We start from the raw sequence: 9,332 nt of genomic DNA, 5'->3' as shown, positions 1-9,332 counted from the left end.
GTCCAAATCCTCTTATCCTTCAATTATATATATATATTTATATAAATTTATATTATATTATATATAATATATAATCTAAACAGATTTTAACTTTAAATTTCAAATCAATCCCATATTGTCAAATAGATCCCACCATAGTTTGGGCCAAATCAAGTATCCGAAAAAATCTGTCGGACTATCTCAAAGAAAAACTTAAAAATACTTCGGTTAGGCCGGCGCACATGAACCAATTTTGAATTAAGTTTTATAAAGTATTTAGAACTTGCCAAATCAAAATTTTTGATTTAGTTGCAGTTCGATCGACCCCAACTCCCATTTCTTCTTCCATGTTCTTCCTATCGATACTCTTCTTGCACCTGATTCTATGTGTCGCTTCAAAGAGAAGGAGCAAGGGAGGTGGAGGCTCCTGGGCCGACGATGTCGACGATTGAGGGAAGAGGTAGTTGGAGGCTCGCTAAGATGTTATTCGATAAGGAAAAAAAAGTAAATGGAGAGAGATTAATCAGGAGGAGAAATTAAACTCGTATTGTAGGTTAAAAAGGTTTTATCGGATGATTCGAGCAGATAAACTACTCAATCCAATGGGCTAAGCGGGTTACCAAATATTCTGGGTTTAATTTGATTAGGACCATATTTGGTGTCGGGAGACAAGTCGGATGGGTTAACCGCTAATCTCGGGAAGCCACCTAATTGATTGTAGCCATAAATTTCCTTACCACAAAAAATTTAAAAAAAAAAATGAAATTATATTTTGCTTACCACATGGTCTATCCTCGAGCCCAAACATGATGTTTGTGTTGTGCACGATACCATTGAAAAATGCAGGCCCGACTACGCCTTGATGGGAAAAATTTCAAATTACAACTTCATGCTTTAATGTCCCTTGTGAAAGTCATGCTAGCCTATTATCTTTAGTAATATTGAAGTTGAACCATGGATATAACAATTTCAAAGTTCACATACCACATGGACACATGGCTAATCTTACTCTGGACTGTAGCCGGTTCAAAGTCTGTTTAATCTGTGATAACTAGCTAGAGATCCTTGATTGATCCAAACATCTCTTCAAATTAGGATGATTAGCAGTGGATACCTCAAAAAACATGCAACTATTCCTTCAATATGAATTATGCTCTATTTTTCACATTGAAAATAATATTTTCTTGTGCAGAATAAAAAGAGCAGTCCAGTGCCTCCTAGCTAAACATGGCGTTTTCAACATCTTTGCCTTGTACCACAAACTTTTCCCTTTGTATTTCTCTTTCACACTTCTTAACTTCCAAATCTTGTATGTCTTAGATTCATGTACTCAATGAGATCTGGTGGGAACTTTGCCCTCCTATTTTTTCATTTAGTGAAAATGGTAAATACTTTCACTTCTAGTATAGATGCTTCAATTTTTCACATGAAAACCAACCTTCTATGTGTAAAAAACAATGAAGTGGTAGGATAGTAACTACGGTGTTTGCCCGAGGCATGAAACACTGTCCTAAAGGATAGATTCCGTCCCTCTTGGGTGCAGAAGGTATTTTGACGGCTATCCCTAGGATACAACAAGCCTTCCCAATTGTGTGCACTCACAAGTGAGGAAGGAGGAGTAGCAAAAATAAATACAAGAATAAATCCAGCAAGAAAAGCTTGAATTGAAGAAGATTTTTTTCTTCTACAAGACTGCAACCAGGTGAAAACATATATATATATATATATATATATATATATATATATATATATAAGCTATTTGTGACTGAGAAAAAGTTGAGAAAAAAAATCTACTGGTTGATTTTCGAGGGGGCTAAGTGGGGTAGAATTTTTAGGCCACTTAGGTGAGAGGATGTTGGTAAAGTTGCTGAAAGTCTAATTAGAATCAGATGAAAGCAAACTTTTAACAGAACAGCAAATATGACCAAAAAATCAGCTAAAAATCAGGAACAAACTGGAAACAGGCATAGGGCTGACATGGTCTTCATGCCTTTTGAAATACCACATAATTTCAACAATCCCCACATATTTCAAAAGGCAAAGAAAATAACCAAACAAATGCTAGGTTAACTCAATTGAGTGTAATGCATTGAAAATGGTGCCTTTTGAGCTATGAACCAATCTTGGAAAGAATGAATTATAATTTACAGGATTATTGGTGAAGTTTATAACTTCTATGAACCAAAAATCTTAGAGTAAATTATAAGTTCCACCAATCACACTACACTCCTACAATTTCTGCTACTCATCATGGGTTTACGCTAATAGGCCATGCGCATGCCTGGTTATTCATGAGTGCTCTGGAGATCTTGCCAAAGAATCTCATAGGAGCGGCCCCACTCCACGCTCACATAGGTGATTCCATCAAGTGTACACTGTAATTCAATACACCACTCATAAGGGATATGGAATTCATTAAGAGCTTAACTCAACCTCTCATTAATTGTAGTTTGCACTATCCACACCATAGGAAGGGAAATAATATTAGTAGTGCTTTTCTTGATCAGCAAATGACTTGTTATTACCCATATGAACCTACTTCATGGGATCACCAATCACATAGGTTGGGTTACTATCATTGCTGATTTTTTAAAGTCAGCTTTAGTCCCATTCCCCTTGATGTTTCATTTATGAATTTTCTTCCCAAAGGTTTAGTCAGAGGATCGGCTAAATTCATCTCTGACTTCACATAATCGATGGATATAGTTCCATCCTTAAGCAGCTGCTTTACTATATTATGTCTTAAATGAATGTGTCTATTTTTATCATTATATGTTTTATTTTTTACAATGGCTATTGCAGCCTGGCAATCACAATGCATAGACACAGAAGGTGTGGGTTTTGTACCCAACGAATATTGACTAAGAAGTTTTTCAACCACTCAGCCTCATTTCCAGCCAACTCAAGGGCTACAAACTCTGATTCCATGGTGGATCTAGCAATGATAGTTTGTTTGGCTGATTTTTAAGTTACTACACCCCCACCAAGGGTGAACACATATTTACTAGTGGATTTTGTCTCATCTGAATTGGAGATCCAGTTAGCATTGCTGTATCCTTCTAATACAGTGGAAAATTCACTATACAAAATATCATAATTAATGGTACCTCTCAAATATCTCATTAGTCTGACTAAGGCAGTCCAATGATTACGATTGAGATTTTAAGTATATTTGCACAATCTACACACTGCATAAGCTATATCAAATTGTGTATAGTTCATTAAATGCATCAGACTCTCAATAATCTGAGCATATTTAGATTGAGCCACACTATCAACTCTATTCTTTTTTAATTGAGTATTAGCATCATAAGGAGTACAAACAGGTATGTCATTAAAATGACCAAACCTTTTAAGTAGCCTCTCAACATAATGTTCTTGTGTCAATATCAGGCCATTCATATCTTTTATGATTTTAACACCCAAAATCACATTGGCTTCTCCCATATCTTTCATGTCAAATTGGGAGGCTAAGAAACTTTTTATTTTTTTCACAATTTTGAGGTCAGTTCCAAAAATGAGCATGTTATCCACATACAAACTGATAATCACACAATCATTATCAATAGTCTTGGTATACACACATTTATCTACTCCAATAGAAGAAAATTCAATATCTATTAAAACTCTATCAAATTTCTCATGCCATTATTTTGGAGCTTGTTTTAAACCATATAAAGATTTTCTCAATTTGCACACTTTGTTTTCATTACCAGGAACAACACAACCCTCAGGTTGAATCATATAAATTTTTTTTCTAAATCATCATTTAAAAAAATAGTTTTGACATCTATTTGATGAAAAACAAGATTATAAATGGAAGCTAAAGTGATCAAAATCCGAATTGAAGAAATTCTGGTCACTGGTGCAAAAGTATCAAAATAATCAACATTTGGTTTTTGATTAAAACCCTTGGCAACAAGTCTGGCTTTATATTTATCAATAGAACCATCGGGATTAATTTTTTTTTAAAAATCTATTTACACCCAATAGGTTTTGCCCCAAGAGGTAAATCAACTAGTTCCAAGTTTGATTATGCAAAATTGAATCAAGTTCATTTTTGATAGCTTCTTTCCAAAAATAACTATCAGGAAAGGAGATAGCTTCAGAAAAAGATATAGGATCATTTCAACAAGATAGGTATAAAAATTATTTCCAAATAAATATTCCTTTCTAGGTCTTTTGCTCCTTCTTAAACCTAAATCTGAGTTTTCAAAGTCAACATTTCCAGAAAGCCCAGGAGTTATTTTCTCAGATTTTAAAGGAAAAATATTTTCAAAGAATTCAGCATTCTTTGTTTCAACTATAGTGTTACACTCAAGCACATGACTTTTCAAAACAAGAAACCTGTATGCTGCACTATGATCAGCATATCCAATAAACATGCAATCTGAAGTTTTAGATCCTATTTTTCTTTTCTTAGATTCAGGTAACAACACTTTTGCAAGACACCCCACAATTTCAAATATTTCAAGTTAGGGGTATAACCCTTCCACAATTCAAAAGGTGTCTTACCAGACTTTTTATATGGAATCCTGTTTTGAATATGACAAGCAGATAAGATGACTTCACCTCAAAGGTTATCAAGTGCATGTGAACTAACAAGCATAGAATTCATCATTTCTTTTAGTATTCTATTTTTTCTTTCTGCTACTCCATTTGATTCAGGAGAATAAGGAGGTGTAACCTCATGAATTATACCTTCCTTCTCACAAAAATTATTAAACAAAACATATTCCCCACTCTATCTGATCTAATTCTTTTAATCTTTTTACTTAATTGATTTTCTACTTTAGCTTTATATAATAGAAATATACTAAAGGCCTCATCTTTATTCCTCAATAAATAAACCTTAGTATACCTAGAATAATCATCAATAAAAGTGATATAATATATCTTTCCACCTCTAGTCATGGTTTGTTTTAAATCACCTAAATCAGTATGAATTAATCCTAAAGTTCAGATTCTCTTTCCACAGATGCACAAGTTTTTCCGGTTGTTTTGGTTTCAGCACAAATTTCACACTTGTTTATGCAAGCATTACCAATGTCAGAAATTAATTCTAGAGATTGCATTTTCTTAATATATGATATGCTAACATGCCCAAGTCTACCATGCCACAAATTAACATCATCAAGCATATAAATAGAAGAAGTACATACATTTTATTAATTACTTCAGCAACATTAAGTACAAAGAGTCCCTGATTACAATATCCCTTACCCACAAAAATATTATTCTTTGTCATTACTATCTTGTCAGATTTTAATGACACTTTTACCCCAACCTTTCCCAGTAGGGCCACAGAAATCAGGTTCGCTCTTATGGTAGGAACATGGAGCACTTCATTCAATGCCAATGTCTTGCCTAAGGTGAGCTTGAGAAGAACTTTTCCTTTTCTAAGAACTTGGGTAGATCTTGAGTCACCTAAGTAAACAGTTTCTTCTCCTTCCCCTACTGTATGTAGGAGGTAAAGGTATTTCTATTTGCATAGATATGCCTGGTGGCACCAGAGTCCACCACCCAATCTTTCATAGTTGCTACCATATTCACTTAAAAAATGACCACAGCAATAATGTCATTGTCATCTGCTTGAACCAAATTTGCATTTGGCTTAGCAGGATTGTAATATCTCACTCTCTTCCTACATTGAGGTGCATGGTGCCCTGGCTTGCCACAAATAAAACAATATCCTTTTTTTTTGAAGGTAGGGTTATTGGGTTTGGGTTTATAATCAGTTTTAGAGTGTCCATACCTTTTATGCTTATTCAACTTGTCTTGTACCAGGTTGGCTTTTGAGATCACCTCTTTGGTCCTTGTGGCCTCCACTTGCTTTATATTCCTATCTTCGATGATGATGTGCACAATCAGATCTTCCAGCGACATCTCCTTGCGCTTGTGCTTGAGTTGTTGCTTGTAGTCACTCTAGGAATCGGGCAGTTTTTCGATCAGCATCCCACTACAAAACTTTCTGGCAGCTCGATGTTTTCGGACCTCAAGTCGCCTATCAGCTGTAGTACTCGTTGATCCGCGTCTTTATATCCTTGTCTTCAATCATACGCCAGCGAGCATAATTCCTATCGCAAATCTTTATTGGCCAACGTCTTCAGTAGTGTACTTCTTATTCATGGACTCCCATATTTGCTTTGCTTCTTTGTAGGGACAATATACATGAATAGATCATTTGATAAGGTACTAAGAATAGTATTTCTACATACCTTATTTGCATGCTTCCAGATCTCTATGTTGCTGGTATAGTCAGGTGTTCCTTCTTCAGGCTTTGCTTGAGTTAGAGCAAAGTCACATTGTACATGTCAAGAGCTGAGAGGATGCGCTCTTGCCATCTTCTAAAGTTGTTGCCACAAAAATTTCAATTTTGGAGGTGTTGGAAACCCTTATGTGCAGTGAGAGGTATGGTAGGAAGCAACGGCATGCAGGCATTCTAACAGCAGTAGGTGTAGCATTGGAGGAACCAGCGGCTATGGTACTAGTAGCAGTGGGATCCATCTTTATCCTTTAGATTGTAAAAAACAATGAAGTGGTAGGATGGTAACTTGGTGTTTGTCTGAGGCATGAAACACTATCCTAAAGGATAGATTCCGTCCCTCTTGGGTGCAGAAGATATTTTGACGGCTATCCCCCAGGATACAACAGGCCTTTCCAATTATGTGCATCACAAGTGAGGAAGTAGGAGTAGCAAAAATAAAGACAAGAATAAATCCAGCAAGAAAAGCTTGAAGTGAAGAAGATTTTTTTTTCTTCTACAAGACTGCAACCAGATGAAGATATATATATAAGCTATTTGTTATTGAGAAAAAGTTGAGGAGAAAAATCTGCTGGTTCGTTTTCGAGGGGGCTAATTGGGGTAGAATTTTTAGGCCACTTAGGTGAGAGGACATTGGTAAAGTTGCTGAAAATCTAACTAGAATCAGGTGAAGGCAAACTTTTAATAGAACAGCAAACACGACCAAAAAATCAGCTAAAAATCAGGAACAAATTGGAAACAAGGGCTGACTTGGTCTTCATGCCTTTTGAAATACCACGTAATTCCAATACTTTGCACATCTGGGAACTCCCTGCTTGATATGATAGGATGAGGAAGGAGAGCTCGAAGAAGGAACAAACAGGGCTAATGTTTGTCAAACTAAAAACATAGGCATCAATTGCAATACATGTGCTGTGTATATAAAACATTGACATGTTATATCAGATGATTCATTGCACATCAGAAAATGGCTTGTTTTCTATGGACATCCCACTAAGAAATTACATAAAGTTCAGTGCAAGTTGGCAATGCTTATGTCATTATAAGCTCTCCAAGCACATATAATTCATACATGTTGCTGGGACTGCCATAGGATGCCTAGCATTTTAAACTCAAAGCTGCATTACTATATAACACTGAAATAGTCCTTCCAGATGTAGGATGCCTAGCATTTTAAACTCAAAACTGCATTACTATATAGTCCTTCCAGATGTAATATTGCATCTGCAAATGGCTTATTTCATCCAGACATCTCAATAAGAAGTTCGACAAAGTCCAGTAATAAGTTGCCAATGTTTGCCATTATTAGCACTTCATGTACAGGTAACTCAGCCATGAATCTTGGACTGCCATAAGATGCCTAACATTTGAAACTCAAAATTATATAACATTGGAGAAGTCCTTCCAGATGTAATATTGCCTCAGCAAATGTCTTGTTTCCTACAAATGTCCCAAGAAGCTCAATAATGTTCAGTAATAAGTTGCCAATGTTTGTCATGCAACTTGGACTGCCATGTAACTCGGCCATGCAACTTGGACTGCCACAGGATATTATTGGTAGATAAAAAAATCCTTATACAATATAAATACATAATTTCTCCGACTGATAAAAAAAAGGTCATAGTAGAAAGAAAATAGATGCATTGACTGATTTATAACATACAGTGATATCCAAATAGTGGAGAGAATCTAGTGTTGGACACTTTAGAAGCATGACTTTCCATAATGTGGAGGCAATTTACGTAAATATATTTGCAAATAAACAGGTGACAAACCAATAATTTGCTAACAAAATGGCAGCATAAACAGATAATCCCTTTATGGTGCTTCGCAACAACGGAAAATTAAGAAAGCCCGCTCTGCGGGTCTCTCTTTAATGGAACATATGCAAATGTTACATACTTTGTAGGCCTATTATAAGAACTTAGTGTTGCAAGAAATCTTTTAGCACCAGAAGTCTTGGATTACTGGGTGCAAGGAAGGGGATGCTAATAGTCGATAATTCTATCAGTCTACCATCTTGCATCGCAATCGTGTTCACTATATCCTTGATTCTCATGGTTACTTGTAGCAAGATGATGCTAAAATTTAGGAGATCCTTCTACAGCATTTTATGCAACACTGGAAGCAACCAACTATTTCTAATTCTGACTGAGTGTTGGAACCACTAGTTAAGCTGATTTCGTTCTAGGATGATTCTCTTATTACAGCAATTACTAAGGAGGAGATTAAACCTATAGTTCGTCATATGAGCCCTAATGAGACACCTGGACCAAACGGGTTCCTTCCTTTTTTCTCCTCACTTAAATTTGGTATCTCATCAAGGTTGATGTTTGTGAACCAATCAAGTATTTTTTCAAGTTTTGACTCTATGTCTCTCATCTTGAAAGACATCTATATTACCCTCGTTCCTAAAAAACCTAATCCTTCTCAAGCCCAAGATTATCGACTTATTAGTTTATGTAATACCGTTTATAAGATTTCTGCTAAGAACATAGCTAATCGTCTTTGGAGCATCATGCCCACTTTAATCTCCCCCACTCAAGGCACTTTATCCCCGGTGGTGATATTGTAGATAATCTTTTGCTAAGTCAGGAAATCAGGAATTTCATATTGTATGCATCCAGATCTAAAAGTTTCATGACCATTAAACTTGATATGGAAAAAGCATTTGATCACGTTAATTGGCACTATTTGTCCCTTATCTTGTCTTCTTTTGTTTTTCACTCCCAGTTCATATCATGGATTAAGACCTATGTATCTGAACCAAGATTTGCTTTGCTTGTTAATGGTACTCTATCTACCCATTTTTTTTCCACTATTGGTCTTTACCAAGGATGTCCATTATTACCTTATATCTTTATTATGTCTATGGGGGTGCTCTTTAATCTGCTGCATAGGGCTATTCAAATGAGGCCTTACATGTCTATAGACCTGGATAAATCATTTATTCAGTTTATCCGTCAAGTTCCCCCACATTTTCGATCTCATATCTCGCATTTGCTGCAAGTCCAGCCTAAAAGTGGCATTGGATATATTTAGGTGTTCCATTATCAGGTCATCGGCCAGCACTTTCCAGATCCTTGCT

The sequence above is a fragment of the Elaeis guineensis genome, chromosome 4 (genome assembly GCF_000442705.2).
Source record: "Elaeis guineensis isolate ETL-2024a chromosome 4, EG11, whole genome shotgun sequence".
In the NCBI taxonomy this organism is placed as follows: Eukaryota; Viridiplantae; Streptophyta; class Magnoliopsida; order Arecales; family Arecaceae; genus Elaeis; species Elaeis guineensis.
This window is presented reverse-complemented; position numbering follows the sequence as displayed.